We start from the raw sequence: 19896 nt of genomic DNA on the forward strand, positions 1-19896 counted from the left end.
AATATGAATTTAGAATTTGTTCCGGGTGGTTCAGAGCTTATGATGCGGTGAAGAGAGGAACTTAACTATATGATTGATACTATGACGTTCAAGTCAACGTGGATTTGAAAAGTGGTGTTTGAATGAGAAATAATTTATAATGCATGGGAAATAACGTGTTTTCCCTTTGAATAAGAGAAGTGGTCGATAATAAAACGTATGTGGTGAGACGGGAGATGCGATCAACCATCAAATTAATTTAAGCGGTTGGGAGAGCGCTTGCGGGAGGAATTATCTATTCGGCGGAAGAAAAAAATTCACCTATTATACTCCAAATATTGTCTTACATTATTATTGGACATTTGTCTCTTTAAATTTTGTGGGCGGCCCGAAACAATATTAAAGAAAGTAGTCTAAATGATGATTAAAATCCATCTACTCTAATAATCAAAAATTAAAGAAAATATTCAAATTTACACCATTTATTATAATAAATTTATTCAACAAATTCTTAACCGTATCACGATTTATAAGAATATTTATAATGATCTCAAGTATTTGAATATAATGCGGATAAAAATCTAAATATGTTATACCATGATGCTTCAATTTAATATAAGTAGGGAGTGTTTTTGGGATAATATTTCAACAAAAAATTTGAATTTTTGGAGAAACTTTCCACTATTAAATGAGTTTGAAATTTGAAGAATTATTTAAATTAGAATCATCATCTAACAAACACTGACATGCTGATATTTTAGAAAATATAACTATCTTTTTCAAAATTTCAAATTAAATAAAGTCCTCATTGTCAGGCATATGAAGTTTAATAGCAATTTTGTAGCAAATGTGAGGAAAAAAACTTTTTGTTCATTTTTCAATTTTAATATTTTGAAGTAGAATAACTGACTACTTCCTGTAGTCCTAATTATAAGAAAAAAAAGTTTAATTTTTAGATTTATTAAAGAAATAATATATTTAAATAAAATATAAATCATATATATTAAGTATTAAATAAATTTGAAAAACAAATTTTTTTCTCGAGCATAGTATATGATATTATAGTGGAACAGGGCCGGCCTTTCACAGGCGCAACAGGCTCTATGGAACTGGGCCCCAAAATTTTGGGGGCCTATTTTTTTTTTTTTAAATCTAATTAATATGAAAAAATTTAAAATATATATTATTTTTCCTCATTCCAAACGCAACCTAAAACCGAAAAGACGCCAAGGAAAATGAAACGTCGGCATTAAAGAAACCCAAAACAAAGTTGTTTATATACATCACATAATAAACCAAAAACAAAACAATATTAGAAAGAAAAAAACAAAACGGCGACGGTGAGAGTGTGAGACGACGGCAGTGCAGTTTAATCGGTAAGTTTGTTCAAATCAAAGTAGTTTATCTTCATGTTTTGAAAGAAAAAAATATAAAATAAAGAAAGAACATACATAGATAGAAACTTGTATGTGTTTCTTGGTTTATGATTCTTTCTCCCATGGCTCTATTGTGTTTTTTTTCTCCTAAAATTCTAAAATTGGTTGAGTTAATTTTACTGTAAAAAGATAAGAAGAAATGGGTTAAGTTAGGTTTCAAAGAAGAAAGAAGAAAAGAATAGAGATGGAGAAATGAATAGAGAATAGTGAGTGCCGAGTAGTAGCTGTCAAATAAATGGTATAAGTAGAATAATGAGTTATGAGATTATTTTGTATTTTTTATTACTTTATACTTTTGAGTTTTGATTAGTTCATATTAAAAACTAATTGAAAAGTAGAAAGGTTGCAAGTTGTCAAAGAAGTGTGATAGAAAGATTGCAAGCTGTCAAAGAAGTGCTTTTTATATTGTTGTGTCAAGAGTATGTCATTTCTATGTGTGTGACTCATTCAATTATCTCAATAGACAATAGTTTATGATAGAATCTAAAATTTAGAATTAATTGTAATAGAAAATATCAACAACAGTAAGATAAAATTAAAATAATTAATTTTGGAGCATTTTATTTTCTGTATATTTCATAGTAGTGTTAGTAAAAATAGTGATAATATAATTAAAGTATTATTAATAATCCCATTTTATGATGATTACAAACATGTTTTTTTTTTCTGGTACTATTTTTGCTTGCACTAATTAATAATTTATTGTAGGAACTTAATTAACAACGAGGCTACAAATAGATCGATTGCTAGTAAATATTGCAGAGTTGATCATTGGCGGACACAAGACATTGTGAGATATTCCAGGTTTTTTTTTACTATGCCTCCTATTATGCCTCCTAAGAATAGAAAGTATGAATGTGGAAATGATAAACGTAAGAAAAGGAAAAAAATTGAAGAGTTAATTCAATCTCAAGCAGGAGCTCTTGATAAATTTTTGATAAAAGAACCACAAGTTCCAAATGAAAGTCATTATGTTGATAATACTAATGTTGAAATTCTTGATAGTGTGCCCATTGAAAATGATAATGTTGATAGTGTGCCTATTGAAAATGATAATGCTGATAGTGTACCTATCGATGATGAAGTTAATAATGATGATGATAATCTTGAGGAAGTTAATGATGATGATGATGATGATGATGATGTTGATTACGATATATTTGATCCAAGAAATTGGGATCGTCTTCAACCTAAAATGATTGATTTATTAGTTATGAAAGGGCCTAAACGGGATAATTCTATTGTGAGGGGTCCTAGAGATAATTGGAATCGACGCTTTACGACTAATTTGTATACTAGAGCTTTAGCAAATGGAGAGAAGTGTGATAGAGATTGGCTTGTTTATTCAAAAGAGCTTGATAGAGTATTTTGTTTCTGTTGTAAAGTTTTAAAAAATGGGATTGGTAGGGGACAATTAGCAAATGAGGGTTATAGTGATTGGTCACATGTTGGTGCAAGAATTAAAGAGCACGAGTTAGGCATGGAACATGTTAAGAATATGACTACTTGGTATGAGTATCGTCAAAGGTTGCAGAAATTTCAAACTATTGATAAAACGACTCAAAGATTAATTGAGAAAGAAAAGGATCACTGGAAAAATGTTTTAAAAAGAGTTATTTCAATAGTGAAATTTCTTGCTAAACATAATTTGGCATTTCGTGGTTCTAAGGAAAAGTTGTACGAAGATAGCAATGGCAACTTTTTGGGTTTGATTGAAATGTTAGCTGAATTTGACCCAATTATCCAAGAACATGTTAGACGTGTTACAACTCAAAAAGTTCACACTCATTATCTTGGACATAAAATACAAAATGAGTTGATTTCATTACTTGGTTCTGCAATTAAAATTGAAATCATTAGAAAAATCAAACAAGCAAAGTATTTCTCAGTAATACTTGATTGTACTCCGGATGTTAGTCACCGAGAGCAAATGTCTTTGATAATAATATATGTGGATGTTTCTTCAACTTCTATTAGCATTGAGGAATCATTTTTAGGATTTTTGAATGTGAATGATACAACTGGTCAAGGGCTTTTTGATGTTTTACAAAATGAATTGAAAGAACTTGGTCTCGACCTATTTGATGTAAGAGGACAAGGTTATGATAATGGGTCAAATATGAAAGGAAAACATCAAGGTGTACAAAAGCGATTTTTAGACATAAATCCAAGAGCTTTTTATACTCCTTGTGGTTGTCATAGTCTTAATTTGACATTGTGTGATATGGCTAACTCTTGTAATAAAGCTAGGAATTTTTTTGGAGTTGTTCAACGCATTTACACAATTTTTGCTAATTCAACAAAGAGATGGCAAATTTTGAAAGATAATGTAAAAGGGTTGACTCCAAAATCATTATCATCCACTCGTTGGGAAAGTCGTGTTGAAAGTGTCAAAGCTATAAGAACTCAAATGTCAGATTTTACAGAAGCTTTACTTGAAGTGTCAGAACATGATCTCGATCCTAAGATACAAAATGAAGCTAAATCCTTAGCAACTAATGAGCTTGGTGATTTTGAATTTTTGATGGCTATAATTATTTGGTTTGAAATATTATCTGCAATTAATTTTGTTAGCAAGCTTTTACAGGAAAAGGATATGCTTATTGATGTTGCTATGGAAAAAATAAAGGAGTTGATTTCATTTTTTGAAGGATATAGAGAAACAGGTTTTCATAAGGCATTGGTTAATGCTAAGGAAATTGCGGTTGAATTGAATATCGCTCCAATATTTCCTCAAAGGCGTATAATTAAAAGAAAAAGACAGTTTGATGAGAATTTGAATACACCAGCAGTCGAGCTATCTGAAGAGGAATCTTTCAGGGTTAATTATTTTCTTTACCTTGTTGATCAAGCTGTTGTTTCTCTTAATAAGAGATTTGAGCAATACCAAGAGTATGAAAGTATTTTTGGTTTCTTGTTTACTTCTCACAAGTTACAATCATTGGATGATGCAACTTTGAAGTCTTTTTGTAGTAACTTTGAACGAGTACTGAAACATAATGAGCAATCTGACATTGACGGGAATGAATTTTTGAGGAATTAAAGTTACTAAGACAAATGTTGCCTGAAGAAATCATAAGACCTACTGATATATTATTATTTTCAAAAGCTTGGATTGTTTTCCTAATACAGTTATTGCATATAGAATTTTGTTGACTATTCCTGTGACAGTTGCTTCTGCAGAAAGAAGCTTTTCAAAATTAAAGTTGTTAAAGACTTACTTGCGGTCTACCATGTCACAAGAAAGACTTAACGGATTGGCGTTGATAGCAGTTGAAAATGATCTTTTGGAGACAGTAAAATATGAGGATTTGGTTGATGAATTTGCTTCAAAAAGTGTTAGGAGGAAGGCTCTTTTTAAGTAGTTAGAAACTTTATATTGTATAAAAAGATATTATTAGTTTAAACAATACTTTGAATTTTTAGTGTATTTTTTTATTATTAAATTATATATATATTTTAGATTTAGGCCTATTTATTAAATTAAAATAGGGCCTCCAGATTGATTGGGCCGGCCCTGTAGTGGAACAAAATAAGATATTATGAACAAATAAAATTAACATCTGATAGCTGAAATCTAACCATTATGCCAAACTGTGACATAATGATCATTATTATACATTACTCAAGACATACCACACCACATCAAATGTTAATTATTTACTATATTCCTAAAAAAATTGCGAGTGCGGATGCTATTACTACATGTTATATATATATATATATTATATATATATATATAATATATATTATATAATATATATATATATATATATATATATATAAATAATTGAAATACACTGACAGTATAGAATGATTTTACACCATCAGTTAATCCTAGATGTTAGATATTGAAATACGTTTGATATTTATTTTAAGAATCGACAGTGTAAATTTTTTACACTGACAGTGCATAATAATTAATATCTCTCTCTCTCTCTCTCCTCTCCTCTCTCTCCTCTCTCTCTCTCTCTCTCTTCTCTCTCTCTCTCTCTCTCTCTCTCTCTCTCTTCTCTCTCTCTCTCCTCTCTCTCTCTCTCTCTCTCTCTCTCTCTCTCTCTCTCTCTCTCTCTCTCTCTCCTCTCTCTCTCTCTCTCTCTCTCTCTCTCTCTCTCCTCTCTCTCTCTCTCTCTCTCTCTCTATATATATATATATATATATATATATATATATATATATTAATATATATATATATATATAATATATATAATTTGCCTACAACATTTAAATTTTCAGGATTATTCCTTTCTCAAAAGTAAAAGACCTTTGTAATTTGAATTCATCCGTAAAATAAATAAACTATGATAGTAGTATATTATTTCCGCCAGACATGATTTAAATTCTAGTGCTCCGGTCAATTAAATAGGTCTAATAAACATAGAATAATTGCAATATGAAATCATAAGATATCTTAATGTAAAGCCATAAGACAAGAGTTTGTTATACATGAAATCATTTAGGTACGTACGTTTACCTAATTAATTATGTTTCTGTTTTAATTTTTTTTTAGTATTGTAAAAATCTCTGAATCTCAAATTCTATATTGATTAGAGATGATACTCCTTATTTTACAAATCAATTTTGTATGAATGAGTTAAATTAAACTTTAATATATTATTAGAGTTTATCGAACGAACCATGAACCGTCAATCGTTTATATATATATATATATAATATATATATAATATATATATATATATATATATATATATATATATATATATATATATATATATATATATATATATATATGCATCAAATTTAAAAAAGTATGGACATGAAATGATGTATTGAAAAAATCTCAAATACCACAATGGCTAAAGATAAAGACTTAAAAATGATTAAATAGAATTAAATCTCTTATCTTACAAACTAAAAATGAATTAAATTAAAATCTAATATTAAGAAGTTGGTTCAATTGTTATTAGACCATAAGTAGAGTTTGTACAAGGTTGACTCTGCTCATATATTATCTAGAATACTCCGATAAGAGGTTTATTTTTAAAGATGTGCAACGCAGATAATTATAGAGTTCAAAATTTATTATAATAAATCCTGATCAAATAAAATTTCATAAATTTACATAAAAATATAAAAATATAGGAAATTGAAGAAAATATTAAAATCTTTCATGACGTTGAAAGGTAAGGATCAGCCACCATCCTGACAGTCTAATAATCATCCATAGATAAAACAACACTTTCCTTAGAATTGCATAATTTCTTAAATTTTTAGGTATGGTGTTTCCTCCTATCTCTCCCTCTTCCAAACCTTTAACTGTCTTTTCTATTTGAATGTTCTAATTTCACTTCCTGAAAAATCTAGCCTCCACCAAACCTCACTATTTATCTCAATCTAATTTTGTACTCTTAATTATTTCACTTTGACCCCAACCTTCCTTAATCCTCATCATTTTACTTCTTATTCTCAAAAAAAATAATTTCCACCTAAACTCTTGAAATTCCTATTTTCTTTATTACTTTAATTAGATAAAATAATTAAAATTTTAATTTCTTAAATTATTATTAAATAATTAAAATTATCTATTCATCTCTAGTAATTTAAATAAAAATCATATTTGATTTCTCAGCTATCAAATTCTACAATCCCAATAATTATTAAATTACTAAAATACTTATAAATTCTCTAAAATATCAAGATAACACAATTAATCAAACAACACACATATATAAATACTCCAATAATTAAATAAAATATTAATTAAAAAATCGATTGTTACAACTCTCCCCCACTTAGAAATATTTTCGCCCTCGAAAATTACCTGGTGAAAACATATCCAGATAAGATTCCTTCATCCAACTCTCCATCTCCCACGTCATGCTCCCTCCAGCAGATCGTCCCCAAACAACCTTCACCAGAGCAATCTCTTTACCTTTGAGTTGCTTCACTTCTCGATCCTCATTCCTCATAGGTGATGCCTCGACAGTTAGGTTATCCCTCACTTGCACACCATCCATTTGGATTATATGAGATGGATCAGGAATATACTTCCTAAGTTGGGATACATGAAGAACATCATGCATATTCGAAAGAGATGGCGGCAAGGCCGCTCTGTAGGCAACAAAATCAACTCGTTGGGTAATATGATACGGACCAAAGAAACGAGAAGTAATCTTCTTAGACTTCAGCGCACATCTAACACCAGTCACATGAGTGACTCTTAGAAATACATGATCACCTTCTCAGAACTCAAGAGCCTTCCTCCGCTTATCATGGTAACTCTTTTGCTTACTCTATGATGCCTCCATCTTCTCTTAGATCATATTCACCTTCTCAGTAGTTTGTTGTACAATCTCTGGTTCAAGTACAACACTTTCTCCAGACTCATACCAACACATATGAGTCTTATACCTCCTACCATACAAGTCCTCAAATGGATTCATTCCAACACTAGAATGATAGTTTGTTATTGTATGTAAATTGGATCAATGGCAAATAATTGTCCCGAACAACTCCTTGCTCTAAGACACAAGCCTCAATAAGTCCTCCAGACACTGGATAATCCTCTTAGTCTGGCCATATGTCTGCGTGTGATAGGCAAAACTCAACCTCAGTCTAGTATCCAAAACCTCCTGCAAACTCTCCCAAAACTAGGACGTGAATCTCTGGTCTCTATCAAAAACAATACTCGATGGAATACCATGCAGCTTCACACACACACACGCGCACGCACGCATTCACGTACGCACGCACACACACATACACACACACACACACACACACACACACACACACACACACACACACACAACACACACACATATATATATATATATATATATATATATATTATATATATATATATATAGCTTCTGCATTGAAAAACTAATTTTAATCGGGATGAAATGCGCTAATTTTGTCAGTCTATCTACAATCACCCAAATTGCATCACTCCCCCTAGAAGTATTCGGAAAACTAGTCACAAAATCCATCGAGATATTGCCCCACTTCTATTCAGAAGTATCTAACAGTTGCATCAGTCCATACAGCTTTTGATGCTCAATCTTCGACTTCTGTCAAGTCAGACCTGCATAAACAAACTGCACAATATCTCTCTTCATCCTTGACCATCAAAACATCTTCTTGAGATCTTGGTACATTTTAGTAGCCCTAGAATGAATACTCAAACTGCTTTGGTGACTCTCCTCCAAAATCATCTTCTTAAGTTCTGGCACATTAGATACACAAACCCTACTCCAAAACTTTAAGATCCCATTCCCATCAACTCAAAAGTCTTCATCTTCTCTTTGGTTAATCGATGATAGACGATCAACCAGGGCTACATCCAATTTCTGACCCTCTCTTATCTTATTAAGAAAACCACTAGTAAGCTTCAGCATACCCAACCTCACACTATTAGTAGTCACCTCGCACACTAAGCTCAAGTATCTGAGTTGCAGATGAAATCCAACTCTCTAGCCGTCAATGTTGATATGTGCAAGGACTTCTTACTCAAAGCATATGCTACAACATTGCCTTCATCAAGATGGTAATTCAAACCAAAGTCATAGTCCTTCAAAATCTCCAACCATCTCTTATATCTCATATTTAGCTCTTTCTAATCAAACAAATATCTCAAACTCTTATGATCACTGAATACTTCGAACCTAGATCCATAAAAATAGTGTCTTCATATCTTCAACATAAATACTACAGTTTCCAACTCTAAATCATGGGTAGGGTATTCTCTCTCATGAAACTTCAGTTGTCGCGAAGTATAAGCTACCACATGTATTCTGCATAAGTACTCCACCTAAACCCACCTTAGATGCATCGCAATACCAACAAAAGGTTATGTTTGGTCTGGTAATATTAAAACTGGTGTTGTTGTCAACTTCTTTAGTTCTCTGAAATTTTCTTCACACTGGATATCCCACATGAAAGATTGACCCTTTCGAGTCAACTAGGTCAAAGGTAAAGCTAACTTCAAAAAACCTTCGATAAATCTTTAGTAGTAACCAATCAACCCTAAGAAACTTCGGATCTCAGTAATTGTCTTTGGAGCTTCCCAATGTGATACATTTGGTCTACCAAACTTATTTTCAAGCAGGTCTTCTAACTAACTCTTCATTTTACCCAATTTTGACACAAACATCTTATATGGTGCCATCGACATGGATCTGGTACAAGGTATCAAATCTATGGCAAACTCAACCTCCCTATTATGGTAGATTAGTAATGTTGTCTGAAAAGACATCTAAAAATTCACACACCACACGCATATCCCTAGCCACAAACATAACCCTCTACTATCAAGGTAGCGAATATCACGAGCACCTAATCATCCTCCCTAAAAGACATCTCAACTTGACCACGAATATGGATCTCAAATTGTTCTCTTCAGGTTTGGGAAACAACACGGTCTCATCCAAAAACCTACATTCTTGCAATCATCATCACATTGAACTACCTGAAACATCTCAGAGAAGTAGAAGCTTTTCCTCCAATTTTTTCAATCCTGCTCCTTCTGGCAAGCGGTTAGAAAACAAACAAGCACTGATAGTGTTTCATACACATGTCACATACAAGGGAACATATAAATATAATATTCTCACAAAATCACAATCACAATCCAATGTATAATTCAAATGCTAATTCACCAACTCCTTCATCAATATGCATATGGTATCGGGTTTTTGGTGTCAGAGGTTTGTTGCTGATTACCCATGTCTTTGGTTCCTCTCTGAACCGTGTCCCTATCTGGACATGAGACCTTCATGGTTCCTCTCTGAATCAGACCTCATTGGACCGAAGTCCTACCTAACTCCAAAATATATGCATGTAAGATCATGCATAGTAAACAGGTGCGACTCAAACAATCATAAAAATCATCATCAAAATAGGTTCCACTCTTGAATCATAAGTTTGCCAGCAAACATGCCTTACTGTAATTCCACTAGATTACTCATCTCAAAAATATAATTTATTAAATAATTATATTACATCATCATCAAATTGAGTAAAGATATGTTATTATTCAATAACTCTAAAATCAACCAAAACACTAAAAAAACATCTCAATAAGTTATTATATTATTTATAATTCAATAGTGTTTTCAAAAAACTCAAAAATATCTCTATAACGACTATTAACTCTCAAAATGACTCTAGAGTACCCAAAAGTATTCTAAAGTGCTAAAAATACTCTATCGACGATTCTTCACAAGTGATAACTCTACAAACTCTAAGGGTTGACAGTTTAACTCAAATTACTCCAAATTGACTCAAAGGTTACAAAATGGTCAGTGATGTCAAAAATTTCTCAAAAACCAGCAAAAAACTCCCTGAACGTGAGACTGCCCGAAAACGCCCTGACCCACCTAGAGCCTTCGTCAATCCCGAATCGCCACCGCCTACGGCCGACCCTCCGCCGCCCTACGTCGTCGCTGATGACCCGCCCGCTTTACGTCGCCTCCACCACCGACACGCGGTCCTACGGTGCCACACCTTTCTCACGCGCCCCACTAAACATCGGCCACCGCCAACGCGACGCGTCTACGGTCGTCGCGACTCAACCCTCCCCCCCCCCCTAAAACTCAATTTTTTGATTTTGTTGAAAAACTTTCTATTTCTCAAAAAATATTTTTGTTCAGACTTTTTAGAAAGATAATAGGAATTACAAATCGTATAATTTGACCAAAAACACAAATATTTGAATTTCACAAACTACTCATAACAACAATAATTTCATCACAACTCAACCAACACGTATTACATCTACATACATATCATCATCAATAACAAACCATTTACGGTGACCATAAGGGATTTATACCAAATCCCATTTGGTCACCACAGTAATATACAGACAAAAAAACATTTATTTGATCGATGTCAATGAAGATTTGCCCAAACCTCATTTGGCCAACACAGTAAACATGCAGAAACTAAAATATTTTACGATCGATGTCAATGGGGTTTTTCCCAAATCCCATTAGACCAAATATATTACAGAAAAATACAAAAAATTGAATAAAGTACTAAAATCATCCATCATGTTGATGGGAGGGTAAAGACCCCTCATCATCATGGCTGCCTAATACTCTCCTATAGGCAAAACAATTCCCCTACCTTAGAATTTTATAATCTCTTATGCTTTTGGATATGGTATCTCCTCCTAGCTCTCCCTCTTCCAAACGTTGTCAGCCTCTTCTCTCCAAATACTCTAATTTCACGTACTGGAAAATTTAGTCTCCACCAAACCTCACTATTTATCTCAACCTAATTTTGTACTCTTAATTATTTCACTTTTGCCCCAACCTTCCTTAATTCTCATCACTTTACTTCTTATTCTCAATATTTCTAACTTCCATCTAAATTCTTGAAATTCCTATTTTATTTATCATTTTAATTATATAAAAAACTAAAATTCTAATTACTCTATTTATTATTAAACAATTAAAATTATCTATTTATCTCTATTAAGTTAAATAAAAATTCTATTTTATTTCTATGTTCTCACACTCTATAATCCATGTAATTATTAAATTACTAAAATACCCATATATTCCCTAAAATACCAAGATAACATAATTAATCAAACTACACACGTATATAAATATTTCAATAATTAATTAAAATATTAATTAAAAATCGGGATGTTACAAATAGCAACTAAGAAAATGAGGGAGGCAGACGAAGAAGAAGGTATTCCTCTCCTTTTGTTTTTTTATTCCATTTTCATTTTTTTGATTTATGAATTTTTAAAATGAGCGATGTGGCTGATGTGTTCCCCATTCTTCATTGGCCATTAGTTAACTCTTATACTAGTAACATTAGGGTTTTCCAGGTTTACTCAAATTTCAAATCTGCCATTGGGCCTTATTGTGTGACAAAAATGGGTAATGAAATAATATCACTAAATTATTTTTAACATAACAACTTAATTGTTTTATTTTTTCTCATTTATTTATCTTTAGTTATTTTGATTTTAAAACGGACAAAAGGAATTAAATTGAATATAATACATCAGAAACAAAGGACACATCCAGAAATACATCAAAACTAAAGGACACATTCAGAAATACATTGGAACTAAATGAACTGGTTCTGGAAATTCATTAGAACGAAATGATACATCCGAAAATACATTGGATAAAAAAGGAGACGTCCTGAAAATACATCATAACACAATACTCATCCGGAAATGCATCAGATAGAAAAAGAGATGTTCTAGAAATACATCAGGACACAATACTCATCCAAAAATGCATTGAATAACAAAAGAAAACAAATTCCGAAAATATATCAAAACAATAGAGGAACATTAAAAAATACATCAGATAAGTTATGGAAATACATTAGAACACAATACTAATTCGGGAATACATCGGAGAGACAAAGAAACATACACAAATACATCAGAACACAATACTCACCCGAAAATACATTTAAGAGACAAAGAAATATGAAAATACATCGGATAAGTTAGGGAAATACATCATAACACAATACTCATATGAGAATACATCAGAGAGACAAAGAAACATCCAAAAATACATCAGATAAGTTCTGCAAATACATCAGAGCATAATATGCATTTGGGAATACATCGGAAAGACAAAGAAACATCTGGAAATATATCGGATAACTTCTGGAAATATATCAAAACATAATACCCATCACGGGATACATCGGAGAGACAAAGAAACATCCAGAAATACATCAGATAAGTTTTGGAAATACATCAGAACATAATACTCGTTTGGGAATACATCGGAGACACAAAGAAACATATGAAAATATAACAAATAAGTTCTGGAAATACATCAAAATACAATACTCATTCGAGAATGCATCAGAGAGACAAAAAAACATCAGAAAATATATCGGATAAGTTTTAGAAATAATTCATAACACAATATTCATTCGAGAATACATCGGAGAGACAAAGAAATATCCAGAAATACTTCAGATAAGTTCTAAAAATACATCAGAACATAATACTCATCCAGGAATACATCGGAGAGATATAGAAACATCTGGAAATACATCAGATAAGTTCTAGAAATACATCAGAACACAATACTCATCCAGGAATACACCGAAGAGACAAAGAAACATCCAAAAATGCATTGGATAAGTTCTAGAAATACATCATAACATAATACTCATTTCGAAATACAGCGCATAGACAAAGAAACATTCGGAAATACATCAGATAAATTTAGAAATAAATCAAAACATAATATTCATATGGGAATACATCAGAGAGACAAAGAAACATTCAGAAATACATCAGATAAGTTTTAGAAATACATCAGAACATAATACTCATCCGAGAATTCATCGGAGAGACAAAGAAACATCCAGAAATACATCAGATAAGTTCTGGAAATACATCATAACATAATACTCATTTGGGAGTACATCGAAGAGACAAAGAAACGTCTGGAAATACATCATATAAGTTCAGGAAATACATTAGAACACAATGCTCATTCGGGAATACATCAGAGAGATAAAGAAACATTATGAAATATCAGATAAGTTCTGGAAATACATCTGAACATAATACTTATTCGGGAGTAAATTGGATAGACAAAGAAACATTTGGAAATACAAAATATAAGTTCTGGAAATACATCATAACACAATACTCATTCAGGAATACACTATAGAGACAAAGAAGCATCTAGAAATACATCGAATAAATTTTGGAAATACATTAGAGTATAATACTCATCCAAGAATACTTTGGAGAGACATAGAAACATCTGAAATTACATTGAATAAGTTCTAGAAATACATCATTGCACAATTCTCATATGATAATACATAAGAGAGACAAAGAAACATCCAGAAATACATTAGATAAGTTCTGGAAATACATCTGAACATAATACTCATTCGGAAGTATATAAGAGAGACAAGGAAACATCTGGAAATATATCAGATAACTTATGGAAATACATCAAAACACAACACTTATTCGGGAATACATCGGAAAGACAGAAATGTCTGAAAATACATCAGATAAGTTCTGAAAATACATCAGAATACAATACTCATCCGGGAATACATTGGAGAGACAAAGAAACATTCGAAAATACATCAGATGAGTTTTGGAAATACATACGAACACAATACTTGTAACACCCTACTTCTCAACTTGATAAATAAGTACATAAAACATGTATAAATCACAAATATTCACCAAGCATGATGCTTCTTGAAGCTACGCAAAAAATACCCGAGCGCATCGCAAGCTCAAAGATACAACAGAGTCACCATCGAACTTTATTTATTCTCGAAGGAAAGGGAAAACATCGATAAAATCCGGGGGAAAGATAAATGGGTAAGGGAGTCGGTTATGCAAGGGGAAGGTATTAGCACCTGAAACATCCATGGTACTCCATGGGAACCGTTTTGAATGTTCTTTGCAAGAATAGGTGTTATTATCTGAAGATTACTCGCGAAAGGGGGAAACGAGGATTAATAGATAATTGTGAAAAAGGTGAGAAATAGATAAATGTGCTTGCCAAGGATTTGGGTCCTCGTGCCTACGTATCCTCATTCGTGCAATGAGGAAATCAAAGCTCTGTAGTTCGTGGAACTAGGATAAATGCGTTAGTTGTTTTTAGTGGACAGTATTAATGTTCGTGTTCTGCTGTCGACTGGCTTGTATGCTCGAGCATGAGAGCTTTAAGTGTCTGTCTGTTTGCGGTAGAATGGATGAACTCGAATCGCACTCTAGCAGTTAAACATTGTTTGCTCGCACGTGGAGGCTTAAACGTTGTTCACGGTAGAACAAAATTACACACCTTTTCTGAAAAGGTTTTAAACTGAAAATGAAGCCCAATGACAAAACTGAGTTTAATGAGGTGAGTTTGCTTTTATTCTGAAATGAGAGTCATGATTTGAATCGTACTAAAGTCTATGAATGGAGATGAATACAGTGAGCAATTGGGTCATTCATCTCGCACCCAAAGATATACAAAATGGGGGTAGGAATTCTCCAATCCCATTCCTTCTCCATTGCTTAAGGCTCGGGTCGTACAATCCTAATTGTAGGGTTAATTGTTTTGGAGTTTATTCACAAAATGGTTTTAGTTTTACTGGGAGAACAAAAGGATAGAAATGAAACCCTAAAAGGTGGAAGTTTAATCTTCAGTCTGTGCTTCAATCTGTGTAGAGAGACTTATCAATTATTTGATTTAAATTGCGCTAAAGTCTATGAATAAAGGAGAATACAGTGAGCATTGGGTCATTCGTACCATACCCAAAGATATTCAGAATGGGGGTAGGAATTCTCCAGTCCCATTCCTTTTCTATTACTTAAGGCTCATGACGCGCAATTTGCATCATAATCAATGAATGTTGAATTTGAATCTCCTCGCAGCTTCTCATGATGAAGGATTGTCTTTGAATGGTGAAGAGGCTTGTTAATTAACTTGAATCAAATTGTGCTAAAGCCTATGAATAAAGGTGAATACGATGAGCAAACGGGTCATTCGTCCCGCACCCAAAGATATTCCGAATGAGGGTAGAAATTCCCTAGTCTCATTCATTCTCTATTACTTAAGACTCATGGCACACAACTTGGCTCAAGATTAACAAATGTTGATTTTGACCTTTGTAGTGCTTGAATAGTAGTCATGTCTTGTACTAATTTGGATAGCTTGAACTCCTGATCTTGATCTTCGAACCTTGATTGAACTTGGAGATCCAGTATCCGACATCTTGATCACAAGGACTTGCTTTATCAAGTGATCAAAGCTTTTTTGATCACTTGACCAAGCTTGGGAAGTTAAGCACATCCACAGGATTTCGTCGATCAAAGCGTACTTTGATAAACTTAATCAATGGGAAAAAATTAGTTGAATTTGAATGTACAACCACCTAAAGGGTTATTGGAATTATTTTATAAGTCCTAAAACTAGGGGAACATGCAAAAATTAGACTATTTCTACATCTAGGGGTAAAACAATCAATTTTACAATCTATGAATCGACTAACCTAATAGTCAAAACTTAACCTAATATCTAATCATGGTAAAATCAACCATAACAAATTATGAAAAAAATCTACATTTAACCATGTTAATCTAATCCACAAAGACGCAACTAAGAGCAACAAAGAACTAACAATAAAACAAGGTAGGACAAGATTGAATCTGAAACCTAACTTTTAATCACATGATCAAGATCAAATTTGAGGATAAAAAGATGATCAAATCTAATCGATCTAATTAAGCTACAATTCCTAGTTGAACCTAATTGACCTAAATCAAATCCTAATCCATGAAAAATCAAGAATCAAAATCTAATTAAAATTTGATTAAACCTAATCACATTTTAATTACCTAATTGATTCTAACTATGAATTAATCTACTTAATTGACAAAAGATGTTAACTCCTAATATTTTTGTCAAGGTTAATCAGGGCAATGCTAATTAAAAAAAACACAATCAATTAACATAATTAAGGATACATAATTAGTTAAGGATTAAGAAACAAAACAATGAGGGATTAGCGTGAATGGGGCTGTAGCAAAACAATGAGGATTAAGAAAGAAGATTTCCCTCGAATTGTGAGTTTTTCTTCTTCCTTGCTGAGACTTCTTGCGCCTTCCCTACTGTTATGCTTCTTCTTTTCTTTTTCTGCCCATCCTCGTCGAACCAGAACTGAAATTTTGTTATGCGGTTGGGGGGTTCTGGTGTCGATTCTGATGGAAGTTGGAGGGTGAAGGTGACGTAGGATGTAGGTTAGAAGGGTGACGACGAGTGAGTGTGGTTGAGGTATTTATCCCTGGTTCTGTTGAGTGTCCTCGATAGTGAAGCAGTTAGGGTGCCTCTTTTATAGTTGGGTTGAAGTGGATTTTGGTTGAAGAGTTGGTGTTCTGTTGATGGTGATGAGATGGAAATGAGACTGGTTGAGGGTGAAGTGAGAGGATAATGAAATGGGAGTGAAGAAGATTGATAGTGGATGGAGAAGATGGAAGGAAGTGAAAACGAGAATCCGATTGAAGAAGATGGGGTGAGTATTGGTATTATGTGGATTGAAGGTTGAAAAAGATGAAGTGAGTAAAGATAGAAGGTGAAGAGAAGATGGAAGAAAAACGAGCGAGCTTTCTGAACTGTGAAGGTATGGATTTATACCTTTCCCAATCTCCTCTTTCTACTCTTATGAATTTCAGTTAGGGATTGGTTAGGTTAGTTGTGAATTCTGTTAGGATATTTTGAGTTGGTTATGATTCAGTTAGGAGTTGTTAATTTCTATTAGAGTGTGATTTGATTTGGTTAGAGGTAGTTACAAATTCTGTTAAGCTTAAAGTATATTTTTATTTTCAGTGAAATTTGTTCTGTTATAGCAGAGTTTTCAGTTATGTTAGTGTTAGTCTACTATTGTTATGTTATGTATTACTGTCAATTTCGTTTGCATGTTTGGTATGTCATTGAGACGTTCAATTACATTAAGTGAATTGTTGGTCATTTAGTGAACGAGTTACAGATTGTGCCGGTATACCACTCCTGGACAATGCTGTTCTGCAGCAGGTTGGCTCCCTTTGGTTTATGATTTGCTAGCAATACTTCCTGGATTGGTTGCTCTTGTATGCCCTGCTGTTATTGCAATTACTGTCATGAGCCGAATCCTAACCATTCTCTAACCGTTCATGATCTTCTAATTAGGAAGAAAATATGAAAACTACTTGAAGGTGTTGCTATTAAAAATGGAGTTATAGGTTAGTTTAGTTACTAGCTTTGTTCACTTATTTGTTAATTGGAATGTGGTTTGTTGCTGCAGGTTTGGTTCAGTTTTTTAGAGGTTATTGTGGTGTGCCGGATGCGGTTCTTTAAGGGTAAAGAAGAGGGTTCGATTATGCCTTTTGATGGATGATGAAGAGTTAGTTTCCAGGAGGTTTTGCAACTGATTTTATGTTAAAAAGTTTTGGAGGGTTTATTGCAATTTGGTTGGAAGGTTGTTTCTCTATTTTTGGAACGTTCTGTCATGGCGGTTATGAGAGGTTGGATGAAGTTCGTTATACCGGCCGGTGAAAACTTGAAGGTTAATTAGAGCTTACACTATTTATTGTAGGGTAGAAATGGTTATAATATGTTTTCAAATGTGATGATGATGCTTGTTAGCTTGACTTAGGATTAGGGTGAGATTATGTTTTGGGAATGTATTGATATGGATTGATGATGTATGGTATATGGTTTTGGATTAATTGGAGAACTGGATAGTAATGGATTTTGTGGAGAAGTGGATTATGGTTATGGATACTGGAATTGTTTGAACATTGATTTTGAATCAGTTTTGGGTTTGGGTTAGCTAAATGGGCTTTGGTTTATAATGGGCTTAAGGAATATCATTCACTAATGCTGAATTTTAATCATGACAAAAAATGATTAACGGGCCAACTAACAAATAACACCACCACGGCCCAATAGTAAGAAATGGTCTGAATTTCTAAAATTAAATCGACACTTCTAGAATTAACTTAAGATGCAAGATGATGAAATGATTTCTAAAACCAATTTAAATTTCAAAATCCAATTGAACCCCCAAAAATTAATTTGAACCTCCAAAAATCAATTTGACTAAAATCAATTTGGAAAAAGATTATGGCACAATAAAGAATCTGTTAGTGACATGCGACAATGCTTGTAAGTCAAACAAATCGAATGACTTAAATTGCAAGATGACTTAAATTGCAAGAAAACTCTTTATGCTTGTGGAATATGTCATGTTCAAATGAAATGCAAACCCTAAGACAATAGATGACACGAACTACGATGCTATGTACTATCACTACATGAATGAATAACCTTGAATGAGAACGGACCAGGACCCCATGAATGGAAGTGTAACTGTGCTGATGAATCATGAAACATGTAGTCGGGAATAAACTGGTTGACTTTGGACGAGCATAGACCCATGAGTGAAATGGGGCACAAAACCAAATGTATACCTAGACAACCAGATATGTGTCAAATTGCATAGATCAAGGCACGATCAAGCTTGATCAGATGTCTCAAAAATACGTGATTCACCGTGCAAGTGAGAGTGTCAAGAAGTTAAGGTTTACAAATAAAGGCGAACCACATTATGGAGCCTCCCCAATTAGGGTTTCAGGCCAACCACGAGAACAAGGTACAAATTATCCAATCCAAGGTCACCAACCAAGAGGTCCTCAAATGACATGAACCAAGCAATTAGGGTTTCACCTTCACGTGATGAGGAAAACCATAATCTTCGAGCCAAATCCCTGATTTTATCAACCACAACCCTTGAATTTACTATACTCGTTAACAGGTGTCAACCGTGAATGACTGATGTGCATGAGTGAGACGTGAATGAGATTATGTAAAAAAGCAAAAATGGAGGGTGAATTTTGGGGTATGACAACTGCCCCTATTTAATCTTCTCAGGCCTGAATGTATGAATAACAACGATTTTCAAACATACATGGTAAGAGAGGATTAAATACTAGAATAACCAAGAAATTTGCCCGCAG

The 19896-nt window shown here is 33.0% G+C and overlaps 1 long non-coding RNA gene and 1 pseudogene across 1 annotated transcript; both read left to right on the top strand.

Moving 5' to 3' along the window:
• The first annotated feature begins 2187 nt into the window (after positions 1–2187).
• LOC127096006 (uncharacterized) lies at positions 2188–4780 on the top strand (annotated as a pseudogene).
• Positions 4781–16878: 12098 nt separating this feature from the next.
• Positions 16879–18673, top strand: LOC127097689 (uncharacterized). Its single transcript, XR_007793137.1, has 2 exons — positions 16879–17522; positions 18183–18673. It is a non-coding gene; the product is annotated as an uncharacterized LOC127097689 (long non-coding RNA).
• Positions 18674–19896: the final 1223 nt, after the last annotated feature.

This window comes from Lathyrus oleraceus, chromosome 6 (assembly GCF_024323335.1).
Source record: "Lathyrus oleraceus cultivar Zhongwan6 chromosome 6, CAAS_Psat_ZW6_1.0, whole genome shotgun sequence".
Classification (NCBI taxonomy): Eukaryota; Viridiplantae; Streptophyta; class Magnoliopsida; order Fabales; family Fabaceae; genus Lathyrus; species Lathyrus oleraceus.